The sequence below is a fragment of the Gopherus evgoodei genome, unplaced genomic scaffold (genome assembly GCF_007399415.2).
Source record: "Gopherus evgoodei ecotype Sinaloan lineage unplaced genomic scaffold, rGopEvg1_v1.p scaffold_61_arrow_ctg1, whole genome shotgun sequence".
Taxonomy (NCBI): domain Eukaryota; kingdom Metazoa; phylum Chordata; order Testudines; family Testudinidae; genus Gopherus; species Gopherus evgoodei.
In genome coordinates, this window is record NW_022060082.1 from 709,536 (window position 1) to 734,846 (window position 25,311).

Genomic DNA, 25,311 nt, shown 5'->3' on the forward strand with positions numbered 1-25,311 from the left:
ATCTGATTGTCACACAAGCCAGGCATGAGTCAGACACCTATTTACTCAATTTAAAATTCTACAGGTGGCATATTTTCCTCCTAAAATGAGGAAAAAGACATGAAAGCTACAGTTATTAATGTATCCTATAAGGATACATTAAATGTAATTTTAAAATGACTGATGGCACCGAAAAGGCACATGTCCAAAAATTATTCTAGTATGAATTGTATGACAAAGTTATTACTACTCAGGTTCTTTAGAGATCCCACAGCTGCTAATAACCCAGGAGACAGGACTCCTTACCCAGCGAGGTCACATTCTCATAGTTCTCCTGCATGACATCCCTGTAGAAGGCTCTCTGAGTGGGGTCCAGCAGAGCCCCCTCTCTCCGGGTGAAATACACAGACACCTCCTCAAAGGTCACCGGCCCCTGAAAGAGCAGAAGTCCAACACTCAGTACCTGCTGCCCCCATCACAACCCCACCACTCATGGGGGAAAGGAGCTAATCAAATGGAAGCTTTGGGTGGCTCACGGTCAGGAGTCCCACCTCCACCCTGCTTAGAGCAGCCAGGAAACACCAGGGTGAGGGGACGAAGCGAGAGCCCCTTGTCTCTCCCAGCAGATCCATCACATGCCTACTAGCCACAGACTGATACAGGATATGGAGCCCCTAGCAGGGTGCAGGGAGAGCTCGCTGGCAGAAAGTCCAATGCTGTTCTCATTGTGAGAGCTGGATAGGACCAGACTTAGTGGGGGGCAGATTACGTGACGGTCCAGGGGGGGCTTTGCTGACAGGGTTCCTACAGGAGGGGTGTCCTGCCTCTCCTTTCCCCACTTCTCTTCAGCTGTCTGCCCCTGCAACTGTTCCTGCAGCTCTGCTCCTCCCCCCACTTGGAGCTGCCCCAGCCAAGCTGCTCCCAGGAGCCTCCTGTGTGCTGTGCGAGGGAGGAGTTGCTGATGTCGGGGAGGGCCCACCCTCCTGCCTCTGTGCTCAGTCTCTGCTGAGCTGAGGTGGGGGGACAAGATTCTGTGCTGCTGCCTCTGGGTCAGGAGTGGGAGCTGCTGGCCGCTGCTGCTGTGTGAACGAGCCTTCACACTAGTGACTGCCACTGTGCTTGAAGTGAGAGTGGGCTGTGTCTCACACTCCCCCAACACACACTGCATCTCTTTCACCCTCCTTCGACACACACACTGTCTCTCTCTCACACACTCTAGGTCTCTCACACTCTCCCAACACACACACTCACCCCACAACAGACACTTCTATTATTGTTATTACTTCCTTTTACTTCCTGTCAAAATGCACAAAGTACACATAGTCTCTGTAATTTTATTCTTTCACATTCGGTCAGGATGACAGTGCTGTTTCTTTAGCTTTTTAACTGGTCTATGCATTTCATTATTTTATTTCTGTATTACGCTTAAATTCAGTTCTCTGAGTAATGAGTTCAAAAATGCCTCTCCTCTCCAGGCTGGAGTAATTATCACTATTACTGTTATTAACATATTGTGCTTTGTCATTCATTATTTAAAATGGCACAATCAAATAGAATGTCAATTTTCCATCAAATAATAGAATGTAAATTTTGCTTGTACTTACCTTAGCAGGGCTCATTTGAAAAAAAATTAGCTAAACTCAAAACTTTAGACACTGTGCAGATGAAGATCACTTATCTTCAGATTGTATTTTTAGTCTGTGATGAAGTAGGGAGTGGGGAGGATTGACATGAGAATGTCACAGAGGAATTTTACTGGAACTGTCTGCATTGGTGTTGGGATATCAGGGTATGACTTCACTTGAGGGGCGATAGCTGAGCATGTATCCTGAGCCTAAGAGGGAGATGGGGCTGCCCGGGAAACTGGACAAAGGCTGGAGGAGGAACCGGGGGGTGTGGCTGGAGGAGACGGCTGGAGGGAGGTTTTCAGTTTGGAGCTGGCTGGGGAAATGGAGGGAGGCCAGAACTGGGTCTGGCTCCCTACCCCACAAGATGGACCTGATCAAGGGGTCCTGTTGTCTGTACCTACCAGCTGTGTTTGGGACTGTGTTCCTGTCATCTAATAAACCTTCTGTTTTACTGGCTGGCTGAGAGTCACGGTGAATGGCTGGAAGTGGGGCAGGTGCACTGCCCATTCTCCCCCAAACTTCATGATACAGTTATATCTGGAAAGTAACTTCAAATGTCTATGAAAATAAATGCAGTTCCAAATATGATACTAATTGCAATGATGGAGTCAAATGTTAGTGAGTCACCTACATGACTGTGATCAGTTAAAACAAATGCCAAAATAACTAGAAAAATAAATTCCCATTCTTAATAAAAGAGAAAAAACCTTAATCACTTATATAAAATTAAGTAAATATGTTTTCAGTGGAGTGAAAAACAATTGACTAAAATAGAGGAGATAATGGCACTAACACAGAGTGTGTCTGTTATGTAAAATCTGCTTACTTTCTCGATTTCTATTTATCTCTACTAAAGATAGGATGCAAAGTATCAACTTTGTGTTTCTGATATCTGCATCAAAGCTCCAGAACTGATATCTCAAGGCTTGGGATAGGGAATATCTTGCTGCATGATTTCCTGATTGTTCTAAATTTACTTTTAAATTTAATATGTGATAGAAATTGGAGTCAGTATATATTTATCTTTCTTTATATAACAATTAGATACAGTGCTCGTCAGTGAATTTCTAAGTTATTTTCTGCAGAAAAACCTACAGTTTTAAGATGCCTCAGTAGCCCCTGGAATCAAAATTAAAGTTGCCCCCCTCCCCAATATCTGAAATGGTACCTCTGGTGAGCCAGGAGGGGCCATTGGGCTGCAGGATATCTGGGGCGTGTGAGAGCGCAAAGCCAGTCTTGAGCTGCAGGCAGAGCACCGGGCACCACAAGCCACAGCAGCAGTGTCGGAGTAAGGGTGGGAATGGCAGCCAATGATTTTAGTTTACCGTTCATTTATTGTGTCGTGTTATAAATAACTAATACGTTATATCATATAGAATCACTGTATGCAAAATAGAGAATCGATTGATCAGTATATAGCGAGAATAATCATGTATTAAGTATCTAAGTAAATAGGGTTGAAACGCAAGGCCTGTAAGCTGAGAACTGCAAGATTTTAGCTTAGCTGTTTTCAGCCTTGGAGCTAAGAAATGTTGATATAAGTAAATGACTGAGGAATAACCCGATGCCCTAAGATTATGGGAAAAGAGGTACCAAGTGGTAACAGGGTGAACAACTAGCAGGAAGATTAATTTAAAATAAAAAAATTTGTAAAGGCAACTCTGTTTCCAAATGTGCTTTAACCACAGGACACAGGTGGTGCATCAATGCTAACGAGGTATAATCAGAACCATGTTATAAAAAGAGGGTGCCCAGAGTAGGAAAATTGAGCTCCCTATGGGAAATTCCAACAGGAACCATCCCTCTACTGATGATCAATCCATGAGAGACTCATCAGAACCTAATACTATGGTTCAGGATGTGAGTAGAACTAGAGTTGTAACTTTTGCATAGGTGTTTATAGAATGTCTATATGCCTGGGTATTCATAACCTTTACTGTAACTTTAACAAAACTTGTAAAACTGACTAGACCTTGTACTTGTGAATGTATGTCTGTGTGGCCACTACCCTTGGTCTTTGTGTGTTCCTAGAGTCTATACATTTGAAGCAAGTAGCAGAGGTGACTTTCTCTCTGTTAAGCTTGAAACTGTCACCACCAGAGCAGACCCTGCAGTGGTGTAATGCCACATTACAAAATAAAAGGCTGCACAATACACCACACACCAGGCCACCCTTACTTCTGCGCTGCTGCTGGCGGTGGCATTGCCTTCAGAGCTGGGCACTCAGCCAGCAGCTGCTGCTATGAGGCTGCCCTGCCAGTGCTGAATTTGTGCCAGGGCTGAGCTCTGGCAATTCTTTCAATAAAATTAAGCTCTAGAAGGAGGCACTGGTGTCTGGACATGATGGTGGGGAGCCCGTGAGGGCCAGGGGAGATGGGGGGGCACCAAAATACAAGTTCACCTAAGGCACCATTTTCTCTAAGGCCAGCCCCAGAGCTGAGTATGGGGGGAGGGGCATATCCCCTAAGGCCGTAGTTCTCAACCAGGGGTCCCTGGACCTCTGGGGGGCTGCAAGCAGGTTTCAGGGGATCCAGGGCAGAAAGCCCAAACCTCACTGCCTGGGGCTGAAACCTGGGGCCATGAACCCTGCCACCAGGGGCTGAAGCCAAAGCTTGAACAATTAGTTTTGCGGGGGGGCCTGTCACATGGGGCCCCAGGCAATTGCCCTGGTTACCACCCCCCAACACCAGCCCTGGCTTTTATATGCAGAGAATCAGGCATATGCAGGGCCATGGAGTTTTTATAGCACGTTGGGGGCCTTAGAAAGAAAAAGGTTAAGAATCCCTCCCTAAACTTCACTGGTGGGTGCCCCCTCTACATCTCCCAGCAGCCGCTGGTTAATCAGGTCAGGCTCCAGCCCTCGGAGTCTGGTCCATTTTCCTAGCCCCACCTAGGGGAGTTGTTTCCTGTTCCACAAATTAGAGCATTTCCACCCTCTAACCTCATGGGTCCGTCCCTAGAATGGAAGCTACATATTAAACAAGTCCCAGCAGGTTTGCTACACCCTGGCCTCCTCCCATTCTCCACCCTGGGAATTTTTGGCAAACTCCAACCTCCAAACCAGACTGCCCAAGCCTCCCATCTCCCGTGTATTTGCTGTCCCTCTCCTCCAGCAGGAACCCACCAGTAGCCCCCAATAATCCCTACCTGAACTGGCTCCTCTGCAGCCATTTCCCTTCCCTGTCCCATGGGAGGATGGGATGAGCTGGAGCGAAACATGGACGACATCCTTCAGCCTGGCAGGGTGAAAAGGGCAACTGTGGGGGTTTCAGAACAGGCTTTAGTTCATGTCACATCATGATTCCCCCAGGATCTTTCCCTGCAGAGACACATCCTAGATTTTGCCATGCTGGGAAAATGCTCGATCTCTTTATGACAGGGGTGACCTGGCCCTTCCTGCCAGGCTAAGCCCACAGAGAAATTTTTCAGCCTCCCCAGTAGCAAAGTCTCTGAACAAAATGATAGAAAGGGGCAGAACCAAAGGGGCTGGGCAGGCTCCATAGGGACACTGGCTCCTCCCTTCCCCTCCTGTTCGGCCATGCCCTGTTTCTGGCAGAGAATGGCCACCCCATCTCCACCCCAGAGGCAGCCATGCCTGCGGGCTCCCCAACCAGCCACTTTGGGGGAAATGACACAGGACAGCAAAATCCCACCTAACCAAGGACAAATTGCTGCAGATCAAACGGGCTGGATTAACATCCCAAAGCTGAGGAGAATTGAAATGACGATTTGAGAATTACAGAGAAAATCAGGGAAAATAAGAGAGTAGAGAGTCAATAATTTTAGGAAAAACGAGGGAATCTCCTTGGGTTTGATAGTCCTGTGTGGTGAGGGGAAAGAAAAGGGGGAGAACTAGAGAGACTTGTTACCAGTACTTGAGATGGAAATGGCACAAACAGAAAAAGGATGCAGGTATCTCCCCCCCGCCCGACTCACACACACTCTCCCCCTGGAATTTCCTGGCTGCACAGAGACCATGCAGTCCCCCACCTGTCCCACTGCCCTTCCCCTGCCTGGAACTCCAGCTTCCTCCCCCCCCGCACCTGCCAGCCACACAACGGGGAACCCCCACACCCCAGTCTCTGTCCCCACCTGGATCTCAGCGGGGCCTGGGGCAGATCCTGGCTGCAGCTGAGAACAGTAGCTCCACTCTGGCTCGGGTGGCTCCAGCGCTGCTGGCAGCACATGGACAACCAGGGAGCAGGTTCCCGGGGGCTGCAACAGCTGTGGATCCGGGGGCGAAGAGTCACTTTCCTGCCCCTCCCCCGCACTCCACCCGGGGGCGTCACTCACCTGGAGGCTCTGGCCCAGGAGCTGATGGTGGCAGAATCCGGGGCTCTCAGAGGCTAGTTCCCCTGGAGAATGGCCCAGGCCGCCCGGCCTGGTGGGGAAGGAACTTTAATCCTGGGATCTCCCCGCACAGACCCCGGGGAGCAGCAGCTGCTCAGCCCCGGCTGCCGAGTCACACGGAGGCAGCAGCAGCGTCCGGTCTGTGCCAGAGCCCCACCCGCTGGAGCTGCCCCTCCCATGGGCTGTGCCATAGCCCCGCCCCCAGGAGCTGGCCCACCCCCAGGCTGTGCCAGAGCCCCGTCCCCAGGAACTGCCCCGCCCCCGAGATGTGCCAGAGCCCCGCCCCCCAGAGCTGCCCCACCTCTGTGCTGTGCCAGAGCCCCGCCCTCAGGAGCTGCCTCACCCCTGGTATGTGCCAGAGCCCCGCCCCCAGGAGCTTCCCCATGTCCCATTTCTGGGATTTGTTCTCCTGGCTCCTTCTTCCCAGCACCCACCGCTTCCAGCTGCTCCCTTCCTGTGTTTACAAACACTTGCCTGGGTGGGCTGCATCGTTCGTTAGGGCTGTCTCCAGGCTAAAGTTGCCTGCATCTCTGCTTTACCTGGAGGCAGGGGAGACAGAGAGAGGAGATAGTCCCAGGGTGTGAAAGCAGAATTAGGGGGAGGGGAAAGGATTGTTTGGAAAGGTGGGTTTTGCAAGGAGGGATGGTGATTCAGATGGAGTCAGAAGAAGTTGGGCAGCAGAGGCTCAGAGAAATTGAGAGGAACCCCCTGGGTGTCCCAGTGTTGGATAGGGTTTGTACAGCACCTTGCACAATATGGGACCCTGATCTCAGTCATGGTCTGTGTAGCACCTGAGAGACCTGATGTCTATTTCCTGATCACAGGCACTGGGAATGGATATAGGGAAAACTTCAGCACCTGAAGGATTAATGCAGCCCAGTGTGCAATCCCTGTTGGGTGGCACTGCTGCTCTTATGAGGGGTTGTCTTAATAGACAAACATAGTACTCCTACTCCCATAAGGTCTAGTGGTCAGGATGCCTGGCTTTTAACCAAGTGACTGGGGTTCAATTCCCAGTGTGGGAATACTGTAGAGCTTTTGCTCAGAGGGGATGGGGAGGGATCTGGGAAACAGGGCATTTGGACAATGCTGGAAGGGGATCCCAGAAGTGGGAGTAGGGAGCAGAGGTCTGAGGGGAGATCAGGGAAGGATCCCAGCAGTGTGGGAAGTGGGCAGCATGGACAGCCCAGACCTGGCATGGGGACTGGGAAGACTGACTCTGTCCTTCTAAATTCACCACCGGCAGACTAGGCAGGCTTAGAAGAATTACGTATTTGTTGGTAAATGTCAATTTCTGTGTAAACATACAGCCCAATGGCAAAATATTTCCATCGATAATAATCAAAATTTAAAGACGGGCAAAGTAAGAATGTGTCCTGTTCTAATCCTATAGAGATCCCTTCTGCCTTAGACACCATCATGTGGGTATTTCATTTCCCTCCCTATTTTCACACAGAGACACAATTTCCTTTGCATGGATCCATGAACAGCAAAATCTGCCTGTGTCGCTTGTCTGAGCCAGGGCATTCGATTCCTTTGAAACCTTCTCTCGTGCAATGGCAATAGTCAAACAGAGGGGAAGTGGCCACTTTTCCCTGGCACTGAGATAGTCATGCTCCTCTTTCTTCATGCTACTGCTGTTATTCCATGAATCATCAAGGATGGAATAAAAATCTGAGTTTACTCCAGGTTGAGGAAAGAAAGGAGCCACTAACTCCCCGAAAAATCTCATTGCCCCAGAGAAAAGCTGGCCCTGCTATTGGAATCGCTGATGTGCTGGCGATATGATGGGAAAGGGACTGTCTGAATTGTCCAGGCAGGGAATGAACAAGCTACAGCAACGTCATTAACCACAAATATCAGAGGGGTAGCCATGTTAATCTGGATCTGTAAAAGCAGCAGAGTCCTGTGGCACCTTATAGACTAACAGACGTTTTGGTGCATGAGCTTTCGTGGGTGAATACCCACTTCTTCGGATGCATGTAGTGGAAATTTCCGGGGGCAAGTGTATATATATCTATGCAAGCAAGAAGCAGGCTGGAGATAACGAGGTTAGTTCAACCAGGGAGAATGACACCCTCTTCTAGCAGTTGAGGTGTGAAAACCAAGGCAGGAGAAACTGGTTTTGTAGGTGGCAAGCCATTCACAGTCTTTGTTTAATCCTGAGCTGATGGTGTCATATTTGCAGATGAACTGAAGCTCAGCAGTTTCTTTGTGAAGTCTGGTCCTAAATTTTTTTTGCTGCAGGATGGCCACCTTAAGATCTGCTATTGTGTGGCCAGGGAGGTTGAAGTAGAACACACAATAGCATGAGCTCATGCTCCAAAACGTCTGTTAGTCTATAAGGTGCCATAGGACTCTTTGCTGGATTAACCACAAACACTCTCTAATCATGCTCCAGCCAGAAGGGAAATGGGCAGGAATTCTTGCTGTTCAGCCATGGACACACTTACAGAACTTCACAGTAGTGAGTGTGGTGTCTCACCATCCCCGGTGCCAAATTGAGCCATTCTGGTCTTACTCTGACTCAAGTCTACATTCAGAATGCTGCAGTGGTGCAGCTGCACTGATGCTGCTATAGCGGATTACTGAAGATGCTCTAAGCTGATGGGAGAGAGCTGCCTCATCTGTGTAGTTAATCCACCTCCCTGAGAGGCGGTAGCTCTGTCAGTGAGGGAAGCTATATCGGTGGGTGTGCAAGCCGTGGTGCCTACATGTGTATAGAAAGGTTAATCAAACCCCATTTTTAAAACTACCCATGGTCTGGGAATGGAAAAGGAGCTGGTTGAAGCAGGGTCTGTCCTTCAAAGTCCTTAAGATCAGAGACTCTAGCAGGGCTTTGATATGGGGGTATAGCTCAGTGGTAGAGCGTTTGACTGCAGATCAAATCATCCAAGTATCCCTTTAGAAGCCTTTTTAAATGAAAACATTCTTATCCATTTCCATTATGTTCAGGAGATCCACTGAATGGGGAGCTTGAAATGAATTTGACCATTCAGCATTTTCCTGAGCAAATGAATAAAAACCCAGCTAAGCTGTCCAGCAGCTGAAATCAGTTCCAATCCTCTAAGTGTCTAGTTTATGTTTTCATCAATTAAACAAAGGGATCATATGAATGTATATTTGCAGATCCCTCTTCTCCAGGGGCTGTGCTGTGCAGAAGAACAAGAACCACGTCCAGTTGCAGTTCAGGACTCTGATGAACAAAGGCAACTTGGTGCAGGATAGTCACAAGCGCTTTGGCTCCTTCACATTCAGCCAGAAGCTGGGCCCCCAGGACAAGGCATGAGAAGAAGACAGTGGCTGTGAGCAGGAAAATAGCCACCAAGAAATTGCTAAACCTGTCAAGATCCCCAGGGAGGTCACCATACCCATGTCTAGAATGTGGTTGTGGAGATTAATGGAAGGAGGGGGCATATGTCAGAGCCCTAGGGGGGTCTCCCATCAGGGCTTTAGTGGGGCTTTGGGTGATCGCTACTCCACACCACCCAACACAGATGGAATGACGTTGAGTGGTTTCCGCAAAAGAGAAACTAAACAACTAGCTATGTCTCCAGAAAGGTTTGTAATGACTTATGACTATAAAGCAATACAGACAGAATAAGAAAAACAGAATTACAAGCACAAGCACAGAAGCACAAGTCCAAGTAATATTATGCATTAATTGCCTATTCCTATAAGTGCACATATCAAAGGTAAATAATATTGAAAATAGTCACAAGCACGTGCAACGTTACTATTACTGATTGCCCAGAAAATTTACATGTACTGTAAATACCCCCAACAAATATAATTCTATATGTAATAATAATACACTGATTCACTATATTCTACTTACCTGAACCTACCTATAACCTTACATAACAACTGATAAACTTTAATTTACTTTTATGATAAACTTGATGGTAACTTATACTGAAGACAGGCACAGCGACTTGTAAACCTATTATGGTTTATAAACTACTAGCTTCACCAGTGTAGGACATAAATCCACACCTTGTAGAGGTCAAGCATAGGAGTTTATTACACACAGCGCTGGCGGAGTGTCACTTTGCTTATCAGGCTCGGAGACACTGTCAATCAATTGATTACAATAGAATATATAGATTTTCCATGGGCGGGTGAAACTGATGGGGTAGGCAGTGCCACACCCAGGGATAGATTTTGCAGCAAGACAAGATAGCACATTAGCCAGTGGTTAACAGGTTATATAATGTCTCCGTCCATGGTCTCAAGTTAGCAAGTTAACATTTAATTAATACTTTGATAAAATGTTAGTAGTATAAAATATACATGTTGCATTCTGATTTAGAGTCCATAGGAATGGAGCAACTCCTTTGATTGTCCAACAGGTACATTCGTAGGGGTTAAAGCAAAGAAATGGTGGAAGTATGTGGCAATAAAGATTGTTTTCTGTGTGTCTAAAGGCAAGGCACTGATCTCTTGGAAGGGAGGTGGAAGGATGCCATATGTTATACTGACATGTGCCAACTTTTCCTAAACTTAAGGCTGGATCAGTGGGAAGAACGTCTCCCTACAGAAAAGACTAACACAATAGAAACAGGGATTCTTTGTTCAATCTGCAACTCTGAATAAGACATAATTCTTTAGTTCTTAGCTCCAACACTTGGAAATTTGCTGACCAGGCCTATCTTAGCAAGCAAGGCTTTCTGTTTACCCCAGCTTTCTCTTAACTAATTACTATTTGCTAGGCCTCTGGTCCCTTGACCATACTCTGGACTTTGGGTCTGGAAAAGAGCTGGCACAATCCATAGACCTGGTTGTTATATAAAATGCACATGGATTTTAACCCTTCACTTCCAGTAATGGCAAAGTTCTTGGTTCAGGCTTGTAGCATTGATGGAATAAACTGCAGGTTCAAATCAAGTCGGTGGAGTACATCAACAGCTGGGATGGGTCATTCAGTACTTATAGAGAGCTTCAGTTTGTAGCAAAGTCCCTCCAGAGGTATGAAGCAGGATTGAAGACAAGATGGAAACAAGGCATCAGCCTTTTATAGTCTCTTGCCATGTGATCTTTGTTTTCTTTGTCTCAAGGATACTCTATCTAGCACCTGGCATAGAAAAACCTGAGTTCTCTCCATAGGCAGGTCCCTGCATACCTTGCCGAGTCACAAGGCGTATCTGCCTTCTCTCAGTGGATCAGTTGTATAACTCATGGTCCTTAATGGGCCATCAAGCAGGATAGGCAGAACTGATGCCAACTTATATGGGGTATTTCCCGCAAGCATAGCACAAGTTTGAAATATGGACAGCATAGAGCCAATATTCATAATGTCAACTACAAAGATGATACACATCCAGAGATAGCATCGATAGCATCATTTTAATCAGCCAATCAGAACCTCTCCATAGACCCCTTACAGGACACCCTTTCTATAATATTGGCTGCAAATATAGAACAGTGGTCACAACAGTGATCTATAGTTACAGATTATGTCAATAATGTTACAGGAGGTGACATGGCATCAGTGAGACTGGTATTGGAATACTGCCTCCAGTTTTGGTGTCCTCATTTGAAAAAGATGTTGTGAAATTGGAGCTGGGGCAGCAAAGAGCCACCAAATGTTATGAGGGCTGGAGAAAAATGCCTTCTAGTGGGCTACTGAAAGAGCTCAACCTGTTTAGCTTATCAAAAGCAGATTGAAAGGTGACTTCATTGAAGTGTTGAAGGGCCTTAATGGAGAGAAAAGATTGAGTGTGAAAGGGCTCTTTAATTTAACAGAGGAAGGAATAACAAGACCCAATGTCTGGAAGGTGAAAAGAGATAAATTCATATTACAACTAAGGCACAAATAGTCAACAGCGAGGATGTTTCACCAGAGGAACAATCTACCAAGGAAAGTGGTGGATTCAACATCTCCTGATGTCATTTAATGAAGACTAGATGCCTTTCTGGAATGTGTTTGCTCCAAAAGTAGCTATTGTGTCATATAGGAGCCTGTGATATGCAGGGGGTCAGATTAGATGCTCTAATGATCTCTTCTGGCCATAAAGTTGACTAATTTCTGAAAAACTGAGTGTAGCATTGGGAGCAGCGTCTGATGTTTTCCTGTCTAGCTGGCTTGCTGCCTAGAATGAACGCTCCTTGAGTGGGGTGACCACAGGGAGTAGCTCAAACATCCAAAGTGCCTGGCCAGGGGCAGGAGATTAACACAGCAAGGGAGGGGTGTGGCAGTGACATCACAAAGGCCTTTTGTAGGACCTCAGACTATTGGTGAAAGGTGATGGGGAGGTGGTTACCTCACAGAAAGATGCTGACATCAGTCAGGCAGGACAGGGGCGAGGGGCCAGGGAAACCTCACAGACCTCTGTGGCTTTGCTTCAGCAAATCTCTTTCTCGAGGTCTCTCTTTGAGGACTGAGAGAGTATTCGGGTTCACGGACGTGAGCGCCAGGAGGAACCTCTTTCGAGATTTCTCCTTCCTGTTTCCTGATTTTACAGGAAAACAACCGTCCCTGTTTAGAAGGTAAGAGCCTCCTCGAGGGAGGGGGTGTCCTGGGCATGTCACAGTTTGGATGCCGGTGCCCCTACACTGTAAGGAAGTTCCCGCCCTCTTGCTCTGTGTACACAGTGCGGGAGAAAGCAGCATTCCATGGCAGTGATTTGCTCCTGGCTGCTGGAGCAGAGCAGCAGGCTCAGCTGTCAGAACTTCCCAGAGCAATGAAAGGGGAGGGCCCATGGCTCTGTAGCAGGAATGCAGGGCAGGCGAGTTCATGGCGGGCATTGTGGGATACTGGAGGAGGCCAGTTATGGTGATATAATGAACAGCAGCGTCTACTCTGTCACTTTAAGTTTGTTGCAAAAAGCTCTAGACCTCTCATCAAAGTTGTTTTATTTTGTCAGCGAAACAGGGCAGTTTTGTTGCCAGACGTGGCATTGCAGTGTGTACCCCAGCCACAAGCTGCCGACCAAGGTAGCGTTGTGTGTTTTTCACACACCTGAACAATATAATTCTGCTGAAACAACTTTGTAGTGCAGACCTGGCCAAAGATTCACTCACACACAACTTGTAAGGAAAACGTCACCTGCTCCTCTGCTTTGCAGAATCCAAACACAAGCAAAGCTTGTCAGGCCCTGGTGTCGATGGCAGGGAGTCAGATGTGGGCAGACACTGTGTTTTAGCCACCCAGAAGCAATGTGACTTAGCTAGCTAAAGCATCTGTTTTGTAAACAGGAGATTCTGGGTTCAACTTCCAGTGGTGCCTTGTTGACTGGTTGTTGGGGCACCTGCCAATGGCTACTGTCAGAAGACAAGATTCAGAGCTAGATGGGCCTTTGGTCTAGCCCAGTGTGGCTTTTCTTATGGTTTAAATAACACTCACAGGCACTGATAATAGAGTTACTGAAAGTTTGGGAGTTAGGAGCGAGTAGGTCAGTGGTCCAGTCCCCACACAGATGACACTCTCCCTCTGGGACAGGGGCAGGTCTGAGCTCTCACCCGACTGCTCATTGTGGCTGTCAGAATCTGTGAGCAGCTTGTTTAGTTTATGCCAAAGGTTGAGTCCTGCTTTGTGCACTCTGTGTGAGAATGAAAATCCTAAACTGCCTCTTGAAATAACGAATGCAGCAGGACGTGTTATTGTCCCTGCCCCAAGGCAGACAGACCAATGGAGAAATGCCATCAAGTCCAAGGTAATACTCCACTGCCATTTTACATTTTTTGCTTGCTAACTGCCATTTTACATTTTTTGCTTGCTAAACTCCTTATCTGCCTGGCCCAGGCTGTCCTCTGCCTCAGCTGCTGCTCCCGGCCTGCTCTAGTCAAACATGCAGGGCCCCCAGAAGAACAGAGGCTGGGACAGGGCAGCAGCCTGGATTGGGCTGGGAAGATGCTGTGAGTTCTCGTTCCCTGAGAACTGGCCCAGCTCCCTTCTCAACAGTGAACAAATCAATTCCACGTCTGCTCCCCAGAAAAATCAGCCTGGAGCCACAGGTAGCAGGGGACGATTCCCTCTAGTTCCCACTGAGGCAGCAGAGAACCCAGGGTGTTTCTAGGAGAGCTTATGGAACTGAGGTGGGGAAACCAGCCTTTAATAACAGGCAGTTCCAGTTTAAGCTAAGTGTTTTTAACAATTTCTACAACATTAAAAAAACCCTTCAGTCGTAGTGTCACCATCCATAAAATTGCTTCAGCCTTATAAATTCCTAAGTGCACAACTAAACATCTCTTCAAATCCAAGGGAGTGGAGATCAGTCAATGTTCAGAGTCATCCCACATAAAAGAACCATATTGTCGTACATACTGGCCCCATCATGCGGCCATGGTCTTTCCCTCATCTCTGTTAAAAGTTTTAGTATTTTGCACAGAAACTTTCTTCCCTCAGGAGAGACCTGGGAACCAGGGCTGCCAGCCAGACAAACACCTTTAAGTGGACGCGAAATCTGTCAAGAAGTGATCTCCCTCCTTCAGTTCAGTGACACCCTGAAATGTTACTTATCCCAGCAGAGCCGGAGAATTGAAAGCAGCTACATCAAATCCCCATGTAGCTAACAGGAATGAACACAAATACTCCCTTGTATCTGAAGAGATGTTTAGTTTTACCCTTGGTAAACTACAAGACTAAAGGGAAAGGCGGTGGTGCCAGATATAATGAGTGAAACACTAGATAATCATCATAGTTATGCCCATAGTGACTGCAAATTATTTCTAAATTCTTCTTATTATCATCAGTGTATTATTTTCTCTGGAGTCTAGACATTGACTATATCTTGACCAAGAAATTTGGATCTTGATAAAATAATCGACTACCCTTGATTAAGGCAATGGACTTGACACCCACTCAGGTGTCTCCATGCAGGTTCAAGTACTAACAACAGTGGCACCTTACAGCCATAGCTTTTAATCAGGGCAATACATTGATACAAATTCCTGTTAAATCATTTCTCAGCCAGAGTCCATCGCCCACATTCCTTAAGGCACTGGGCCACCATGTGGACGTTTCATTTCCCTCCTCAATTTCACACAGAGGCACAATTTCCTTTGCACAGATCCATGAACAGCAAAACCTCCCTGTGTCTCTTGTCTGAGCCAGGGCATTCGATTCCAGTGAACCCTTCTCTCCTGCAATGGCAATGGTCAGACAGAGGGGACGTGGTCACCTGCATCCCTGCCAGGGAGATATTGGCTCAGCTCTTTCTTTCTGCTGCTGTTGTTAGTCCATGAAACATCAGGGATGGAATGCAAGGCTGAGCTCACACACCGATCCCCTGAAACATTTCAGTGCCCCAGAGAAATCCTGCCCCTGGCTATTGGAATGATATGGTGGAGATTCGACTAGGAAAGGGACTGTCTGAATTGTCAGTGTGGGGAATGAACAACAATCTACAGCAATGTCGTTAGTCACGAACACACTGTCATCGTGTTCCAGCCAGAAAGGAAATGGGCAGGAACTCTTGCTGTTCACCATGGACAGACACTAATGCACAGCCGTGAGTGTGCGGGGACAGCTGGTGTCATGGCATAAATCCCCACTCTGAGCCTTAGCGTCCAAAAGATGGGGTACCAGCATGAATCCCCCTAAGCTTAATTACCAGCTTAGATTTTGTAGTGCTGCCACCAACCAGGACTTGCAGTGCCTGGTATTCTCTGGTCCCCCCAAAACCTTTTCAGAGGACCCCAAGACCCAGACCCCTTGGCTCTTACACAAGGAAAGTAAATTCTTTCCCCCAACTGTTGCCTCTCCCAAGCTTTCCCTGCCTGGGTTACCCTGGAAGATCACTGTGATTCAAACTCCTTGAATCTAAAAACAGAGAGGAGTGCACCTTTCCTCCTTCTCTTTCCCCCTCCTCAAGAGGTAATACAGATTCAAGCTCTGTAAATCTAAAACAAAGGGATTCCATCTTGTCCCCCTCCCTTCTCTCTCCCTGTCTCCCACCAATTCCCTGGTGAGTACAGACTCAAATCCCTTGAGCCTCAACAAGGGGGGGGAAATCAATCAAGTCTTAAAAAGAAAAAAAAAACTTTTAATAAAAGAAAGAAAAAAAGTAAAAGTTGTCTCTGTAATTTAGATGGTAAATGTTACGGGGTCTTTCAGCTTATAGACACTAGAGAGGAGCCTTCTCCCCAGCACAAATACACATTAAAATAATTCCAGCAAAATACACATTTGCAAATAAAGAAAACAATCAAAAAGACTAAACTGCCTTCTACTGTTACTTACTATTTGAATAGGAAATTAGAGAGCCTGTAGTTACATCTGGTTACCCTCTCAGAACCCAGAGAGAACAACAGACAAAGAAAACACACAAACAAAGACTTCCCTCCACCGAGATTTGAAAGTATCTTGTCTCCTGATTGGTCCTCTGGTCAGGTGTTCTAGGTTCACGGTTTGTAACCCTTTACAGGTTAAAGAGATATTAACCCTTAACTATCTGCTTATGACACGCCCCCCAAATCGCAGACAGTGGGGAACCACACTGGTGGTGATTTCTTCCTAGAACTTTAAAATAAACAGATTAATACAACACATGCACCTTTACATATACTACTAAGTAAGTAAACTACAAGACTTTCCACAATTTATGGACAAATTTTAACCTGTGGATTTTGGGAAACTTTCACGGGAGAGTGCCTCAGCTACTTTGTTAGAAGCTCCTGAAATGTGTTGAATTTTAAAATCAAAATTTTGGAAAGCTAAACTCCATCGAAGCAGTTTTTTGTTGTTTCCCTTGGCAGTATGAAGCCACTTTAGCGCAGCATGGTCTGTTTGTAGCTGGAACCGCCGTCCCCAAACGTATGGGCATAGATTTTCCAGGGCGTACACAATGACATAGCATTCCTTTTCACTGATTGACCCATGGCTTTTCCTCTCCGACAGTTTCTTGCTGAGAAACACAACAGGATGGAAGTTGTGATCCGGTCCTTCCTGCATGAGCACTGCTCCTACACCACGCTCAGATGCATCTGTGGTTACTAGGAATGGTTTGTCAAAGTCCGGGGCCCTAAGCACAGGGTCAGACATGAGGGTCACCTTAAGCTGGGTAAAGGCCTTCTGTCACTCATCAGTCCACTTAATTGCATTTCCCTGGGTCTTTTTGGTCAGGTCGGTCAGTGGGGCAGCAATTTGGCTGTAGTGTGGTACAAATCGCATGTAATACCCGGTCAAGACTAAGAAGGATTGGACCTGTTTCTTTGACTTTGGGACCGGCCACTTTCGGATAGCATCCACCTTGACCTGTAGGGGTTTTATGTTTCCTTGACCCCCCCTGGTGTTCCAGGTAAGTCACTCTGTTTTGGCCTATTTGACACTTTTTGGCCTTAACAGTTAGTCCTGCCTGCCTGATGCGCTTAGAGATTTTTTCCTGGTGTTCTAGGTGTTCGGGCCATGAATCAGAAAAAATGGCCACATCATCGAGGTAGGCAACTGCATATTCTCCCAGTCCTGCTAGGAGACCATCTACCAGCCTTTGGAAGGTGGCGGGTGCATTTTGCAGCCCGAAAGGAAGCACATTAAATTCATACACCCCCGCATGGGTGATGAATGCTGACCTTTTCTTGGCAGGTTTATCTAGAGGTACTTGCCAGTACCCCTTGGTTAAGTCTATTGTAGAGATGAATTGGGCACGTTCCAACTTCTCCAATAGCTCATCGGTGCGTGGCATTGGATAGTTATCTGGACGAGTTACCACATTTAGTTTATGGTAGTCCACGCAAAAGCATATTTCCCCATCTGGTTTGGGTACCAGAACCACTGGAGATGCCCATGCACTGGTAGATGAGCGTATTATACCCATCTGTAGCATGTTCTGGATCTCCTGTTCTATAGCAGCTTGGGCATGAGGAGACACTTGGTAGGGTGGGGTTCTAATTGGGTGAGCATTACCTGTGCCAATGGAGTGGTATGCCCGTTCAGTCCGTCCTGGGGTGGCTGAGAACAATGGGGCGAAGCTAGTGCACAGCTTCTTGATTTGTTGTCGCTGCAGGCATTCCAGTGTTGTGGAGAGGTTCACCTCTTCCATGCCACCGTCACTTTTTCCTTCGTAGTAGACACCTTTAGGCCACTTAGCCTCATCTCCTCCCTGGGCTGTAAACTGACAAACCTGTAAGTATCTGGAATAAAAGGGCTTGAGAGAATTAACATGGTACTCTCTGGGCTTTAGAGAGGAATTGGGAAATGCTATGATGTAGTTACCAGCTCCCAGGCACTCCTGGACCGTGAATGGCCCTTCCCATGATGCTTCCATTTTATGGGCCTGTTGTGCCTTCAAGACCATAACCTGGTTCCCTACCTTGAAGGAACGCTCCCTGGTATGTCTATCATACCAGGCCTTTTGCTCTTCCTGAGCATCCTTTAGGTTTTCTTTAGCAAGGGCTAAAGAGTGTTGGAGGGTGCTTTGTAGGTTGCTTACAAAGTCTAGAATGTTAGTTCCTGGAGAAGGCGTAAAACCCTCCCATTGCTGCTTTACCAACTGTAATGGCCCCTTAACCTCTTGGCCATACACAAGTTCAAACCGTGAAAACCCTAAACTGGGATGTGGTACAGCCCTGTAGGCAAAAAGCAACTGCTGTAACACTAGGTCACAATCATTGGAGTGTTCATTGACGAACTCACGTATCATGGCCCCCAAAGTTCCATTAAACCTTTCCACCAGGCCATTGGTTTGATGGTGGTAAGGAGTGGCAACCAAGTGAGTCACCCCATGAGTTTCCCACAGTTCTTTCATGGTCCCTGCCAGGAAATTAGATCCTGAATCTGTAAGGATGTCGGAGGGCCAACCTACCCTAGCAAAAATGTCTGTTAGGGCCTGGTACACAGCTTTAGCCCTGGTGTTGCCTAGAGCTACTGCTTCCGGCCATCGAGTAGCAAAATCCACGAAAGTCAGTATGTACTGCTTTCCTCTGGGTGTCTTTTTTGGGAAAGGACTCAGAATATCCGCAGCAACTCGCTGAAATGGGACCTCAATTATGGGGAGTGTCTGGAGAGGGACCTTGACCTGGTCTTGGGGCTTTCCCACTCTTTGGCACACCTCACAAGACCGGACATACTTGGCAACGTCCTTGCCCATCCCCTCCCAGTGGAAGGACTTCCCCAACCTGTTTTTGGTTCTGTTCACCCCAGCATGGCCACTGGGATGATCATGGGCTAAGCTTAAGACCTTTCCCCGTTACTTAGTTGGAACCACCAACTGTTTTTGCAGATGCCAGTCTTCCTGGTGTCCACCAGAAAGAGTCTCCTTGTATAAAAGTCCTTGTTCTATAACAAACCGGGATCGGTTAGAAGAGCTGAGAGGCAGTGGGGTGCTCCGTGCCATCGCCCAAGCTTTCTGAAGGCTGTCATCTGCTTCCTGCTCAGTCTGGAACTGTTCCCTTGAGGATGGAGACACCATTTTTTTCTTAGACTGTGGACTTGGGCTTGGTCCCTCTGGAAGTGATGTAGGTGATGGGGTTGTTTTCATTGCTGGTGAACCGCTCTCCGCTGGTGCACCAGGTGGTATTTCAGGCTTCGGCTGAGCCTCTTGCATATGATTGTCTCCTGCTTCTGCCAGTTCAGGCTCGCTGGCGCCCTCTGGCATTGGGGTTGAAAATGGGTTTGCAAGCGCTGGCGTCAGTGCTGGCAATGGTTCTGGGGCTGGTTGTTTATTCAGTTCCTGATCTGAGACTGGAGGCACTGTGGCTGTTTCAGTCATTGGAAGGGATTCCGGGTCCACTACCTCTGTCTGGGTCCCTGGTAACACAGACGGAGCCCTTGTGGATGGCTCAGGAACAGGAATGGGTCTGGAACCTTGCCTGGTTTGGCTATGTGTAACCATTCCCACTCTCTTGGCCCGCTTCACCTGGTTGGCCAAGTCTTCCCACAATAGCATGGGGATGGAATAATTGTTATAGACTGCAAAAGTCCACATTCCTGACCAGCCTTTGTACTGGACAGGCAGTTCAGCTGTAGGCAAGTTTACAGCTTTTGACATGAATGGGTAAATTGTTACTTGGGCCTTTGGGTTGATGAATTTGGGGTCCACCAAGGATTGGTGGACAGCTGACACTTTTGCCCCCGTGTCTCTCCATGCGGTAATCTTCTTTCTGCCAACTCTCAAATTTTCCCTTTGTTCCAAGGGTATTTGAGAGGCATCTGGGCCTGGGGATCTTTGGTGTGATGGTGGTGTAATGACTTGCACTTGGTTGGGGTTCTTGGGGCAGTTGGCCTTTATATGTCCCAGTTCATTACATTTAAAGCATCGTTCAGCTGACTGGTCACTGGGCCGAAGTGGGTTACTGGAGACTGGTGAGGTGGGATAATAAAGAGTCTGTGGCTTTCCTTGGGTTGTAGGTGGGGTCTTGGGGTGCCCTCGGTTATAGCATTTATTGTCGGTGGGCCCTCTGTGTTATTCACTCCCCTTGACAGTAGCTTTTTTCTTTTCTGTCACTTCCATCCATTTGGCTTCAATCTCCCTTGCCTCGGTTACAGTTTTGGGTTTCCCATCTAGGATGTACCTTTCTAGTTCCTCAGGAACACCGTCTGAGAACTGCTCCATTTGTATTAGGAGGTGTAGCTCATCCATATTGTTAACCTTTGTTCCTGATATCCAGGCCTCATAATTCTTCCCAATGTGGTAGGCGTGTTGGGTGAATGGCACATCTGGTTTCCACCTTAGGGCTCTGAACCGCCGGCGGGCATGCTCAGATGTTATCCCCATTCTGATTCTGGCCTTGGTCGGAAAAAGTTTATAATTGTTCATGTTCTCCTTAGGCATTTCAGCCGCCACCTCTGCTAAGCGTCCACTGAGCTCTGGCCTCAATTCTATCATGTACTGGTCTTCAGAGATGCTGTACCCAAGGCAGGCTCTTTCAAAATTTTCTAAGAAGGCCTCAGTGTCATTACCTGCCTTGTAGGTGGGAAACTTCTTGGGATGTGGAACCATAATTGGAGAAGGGTTGTTAGGGTTGGCTGGAGCTTGCTGCCTGGCCTGCATAAAGTCAATTTCATGCTTTCTTTCTTTTTTCCTCTCTTCGCTCTGTTTTTGTTGTTTTTTTCCATTTCTCGTTGGTGGGCCACATCTTTTGCTTCTTGTTCTCTTTTGTGGGCTGCCTGTTTGGTTTTTTCTTCTCTTTCTCTCAGCGCCACCTCTTTTTCTTTGATTTCTATTTCTTTTTGTTTTCTTTTCATGTTTTATTTGTGGTCTGCATCTTTGATTTGTTCCTGTTTCAGTGCGTCCTTGGTAGTCATGGTTCCTGCTTTCTTGTGTTGGGGCTCTCTCTGGTGTTTACTGCCTGAAATGCTGCTTTTTTGTTGCCTCTTAGGGTTGCTTAGCAACAGTGTCTTTTTTTAACACTTTTGAACTAGCCTTTCCCAATAGAGAAAAAAAAGAAACCCTTTGATTTGCAAATATGATTTGCTGGTCTCTGCTGTTCACAGCTTAAGCCTGCTTTGTTTAACAAAACACCCTTGTTAAACTTTATGTTTTTGCGGGCAGTCTCTCTGCACAACAAGAAAGGAGAAAAGAAAAAAAATTGTTCTGGCTGTAGTTTTAAAAACTCCCTTCTATCTGCTTATAAGCAGCTAGCAGAGAAAAAAGAAAAATAATAATCTTACTGGCTTTTGCTTTTAACTCACTGGCTTTTGGATTCTGATCCCAGTGCTGCACACCACGTCATGGCATAAATCCCCATTCTGAACTTCAGCTTCCAAAAGATGGGGTGCCAGCATGAATCCCCCTAAGCTTAATTACTAGCTTAGATTTTATAGTGCTGCCACCAACCAGGACTTGCAGTGCCTGGTATATTCTGGTCCCCCAAAACCTTTTCAGACGACCCCAAGACCCAGACCCCCTGGATCTTACACAATGAAAGTAAACTCTTTCCCCCCACCATTGCCTCTCCCAAGCTTTCCCTCCCTGGGTTACCCTGGAAGATCACTGTGATTCAAACTCCTTGAATCTAAAAACAGAGAGGAGTGCACCTTTCCCCCTTCTCTTTCCCCCTCCCCAAGAGGTAATACAGATTCAAGCTCTGTGAATCTAAAACAAAGGGATTCCACCTTTCCCCCTGCCTTCTCTCTCCCTGTCTCCCACCAATTCCTTGGTGAGTACAGACTCAATTCCCTTGAGCCTCAACAAGGGGGGGAGAAATCAATCAAGTCTTAAAAAGAAAAAAACTTTTAATAAAAGAAAGAAAAAAAGTAAAAGTTGTCTCTGTAATTTAGATGGTAAATGTTACGGGGTCTTTCAGCTTATAGACACTAGAGAGGAGCCTTCTCCCCAGCACAAATACACATTAAAATAATTCCAGCAAAATACACATTTGCAAATAAAGAAAACAATCAAAAAGACTAAACTGCCTTCTACTGTTACTTACTATTTGAATAGGAAATTAGAGAGCCTGTAGGTACGTCTGGTTACCCTCTCAGAACCCTGAGAGAACAACAGACAAAGAAAACACACAAACAAAGACTTCCCTCCACCGAGATTTGAAAGTATCTTGTCTCCTGATTGGTCCTCTGGTCAGGTGTTCCAGGTTCACGGTTTGTAATCCTTTACAGGTAAAAGAGACATTCACCCTTAACTATCTGTTTATGACAGCTGGTCTGAGCCATTTGAAGTAACAATTCTGTGAGAAAAGAATCACAGTGTAGTGCAGCAACTGTATATCAAGTAGTTGTGGCTGAGTGGTTAAGGCAATAGATTAGAACTCCATTGTGGTCTCCCCATGCAGGTTTGAGTCCTGCCAACGACAAAGGCATTAGTGTGTTGTCAGTGCTGTTGTCCTAGTGCCTGAGCAGCTGTAGAGCCACGTCTGGTCTTGCTGTGACACTGGCTACACTTAAAATGCTGCTGTGACACTGCTCTAGCACGGTCGGGTAGACAGTTGCTATACTAAGGGGAGGGATTTTCCATCCCTGTAATAGTTACATTGACAGAACAATCTTGCCTTTCATTTAGTACTATCTAACCATGGCTTAGGTCAGCTTAATTATACTGGTTCTGGGTTTTTTCACACCCTGAAAGATTTACTTGTTAGAGGGTTTATCCCACCAACCTCCCATTACCTGGTCCTTCTTGCATGACCGGAGAGCAGCAATACACGAAGTTCAAAGGTGCAAACAATTCAATGTTTATTGGGGTAAACTTCCAGCAAGCAATGATTCCAATTTCCTTCCTCAGTATCCCCCTTCCCAACTCTGACACCACAGAAGCTTGCCTGTGTCCCTGTTCCCCTTCCCTGTTCTTATTTCCCCCCTTAGCAAAACATAATTCTAATTCCCCTACCTCCATTCCCATTCCCTCCTTACTTCCTGACTGATTGCAGACTATATAGTAAAACTTGAGTTCTGCTTAGCTATACCATAACCAATCATTTTATTGAAATGTAACTAACCAATCCTAACACAGTGTAACATGATTATCTAATGAATTATACCCCACCACCTTAATTGGTTTACACCCAACAAATTAATTATACAGCAGACAGAAACAGTCACAGAACCAGATAGAGATTATACAGACAAGCAATAGGAAAGTGAGGACTACAGTGACAGAACAACAAAGAAATGAGGATTTCACACCCCAGCTGTTGATAAATGAGTTGTTCCCAGAAAGGATGCTATCATGGTAGAGGTTGTGGGTGCTGGTTGCTTAACTTTCTGGCCCACAGGGCAGGATTTTGAGGTTCACCATTACTGTCTCAGAATGTCAGCACCCATCTTTTGTTCACTTAAAACGTGAGCAGGGAGATTCCAACACCACAGAACTCATGGAGCTCCAGGAAACGTTTAACTTTAGGTGCAGGTGAGTGTGTCTAAAAATCAGCTGTGCTGTAGAAGGTCTGTAGGAGTTGAAAGAGATGTACCATCTCGACAGCCCTAAAGAGTTCATCAACTATTAATGAAAACTAGGGTTCATAAGTCACATTCTTTGTAGTATCAGGATGGTGAACTGGTCTAAATTGCTAGTCATAAGATTCTTTTTTTTTCCAGTCCCTTGGGTGTACTGGTCTCTGCACAGAGATGTGGTTTCACATCCCACTCCTGACATTACTATTAATTCTATCCGGAGAAAATGGCCTCACTTCAATCTCCTTTGCAACAATAGAACCCTATTTACTTAGCCTTTCTATTCCAGTAGTTGCGAAAGAAGCTCCAAACCAGAGGGACACAGTGCCTGTTCTCTCAACCGATTAATTTTTGTCTTTCTTCATTCCAAGCCATTTTCTCTGATACATCCGTATTTCCCACACTTTTATGAAACTTTAAGGTCATCATTTAATTGCCACTCAACTGTATTTATGAAGTGAAGTGAAACACAATATTTTTTGGATATTCTTGCAGAAGAGTTTTGCTTTCTGACCTGGAATTGAACAGGGGCTACCTAAGGGAGACAATGCTACTCCCTTTTCTTGACTCATCCAAAACACATAAGTTCATGGTGCCCTTTGTTTCCCTGTTCTTCAAACACCTGTCGGTGGCCTAAGGATACTTGGCCCTGATTCTTGGTGTCCCTCCCTGCCCTACCTTTCTATATGATTGTATTGTGTGGGTTTGTGCTGTGTCGTTGTTCCACGCTGAGCTGTTTTGCACAGTGTCACTTTGCACTCTGATGCATTGTTTTGTGTTGTATGGTTTTTGCACTGGCTTATGCTGTGTTGGTTTTGAGCTGAGCTCTTTTGCAATGTGTCATTTTGCCCTATGGGGCATTCATTTGCATGGTGCTGAATTGTCGGGCTTTGCACTCCTACGCATTGTCACTTTGTGCTGTGGAATGTCATTTCACGCTGAATTGTTAGATGTTACATTGGGGTGTTTCCACTTTTATTGTTGTTTATATTATATTGCAATGACATCGAATTATAGAGCTGTACAGCTGCAAAGGACCTGGGGAGGTCATGAAATCCAGCCCTCTCTGCTGAGACAGCGTCAAGCAGAGACGATGCGTCAGGGTCCATGTGTGGTTAAGTGCCCACAGCAGTTGGCCCAGGCATGGAGCAGAAGGAGGGAACCAGAGCCAGAGCAGGTTGTCTATGGGACCAAGCATATGGAGAGTATCCTTGACCGAGGTTTGTTCAACCTGTTCTTAAAAACCTCCGAGGACAGAGACTCCACAGACACCCTTATAGATTCATAGATTCATAGATTCTAGGACTGGAAGGGACCTCGAGAGGTCATCGAGTCCAGTCCCCTTCCCTCATGGCAGGACCAAATACTGTCTAGACCATCCCTTGGGAGCCTATTTCAGAGTTCAACTACACTCAGAGTAAGAAAGCTGTTCCCAACATCTAACGAGAATCTCCCTGGCTGCAAATTAAGCCCATTACTTCTTGTCCTACCATCAGTGGACATGGAGAGCAATTAATCATAGTCCTATTTATAGTAACCAAACTTTTCTCTTTGCAGACATCCGTTAGA

At 46.5% G+C, this 25,311-nt stretch overlaps 1 long non-coding RNA gene across 1 annotated transcript; it reads right to left on the bottom strand.

Annotated features, from left to right (window-relative positions):
• Positions 1-295: 295 nt before the first annotated feature.
• LOC115643516 lies at positions 296-5,323 on the bottom strand. Its single transcript, XR_003998344.1, has 4 exons — positions 5,261-5,323; positions 4,883-4,885; positions 4,755-4,843; positions 296-412 (listed from the first exon to the last, which is right to left on the bottom strand). It is a non-coding gene; the product is annotated as an uncharacterized LOC115643516 (long non-coding RNA).
• Between the last annotated feature and the right edge of the window lie 19,988 nt (positions 5,324-25,311).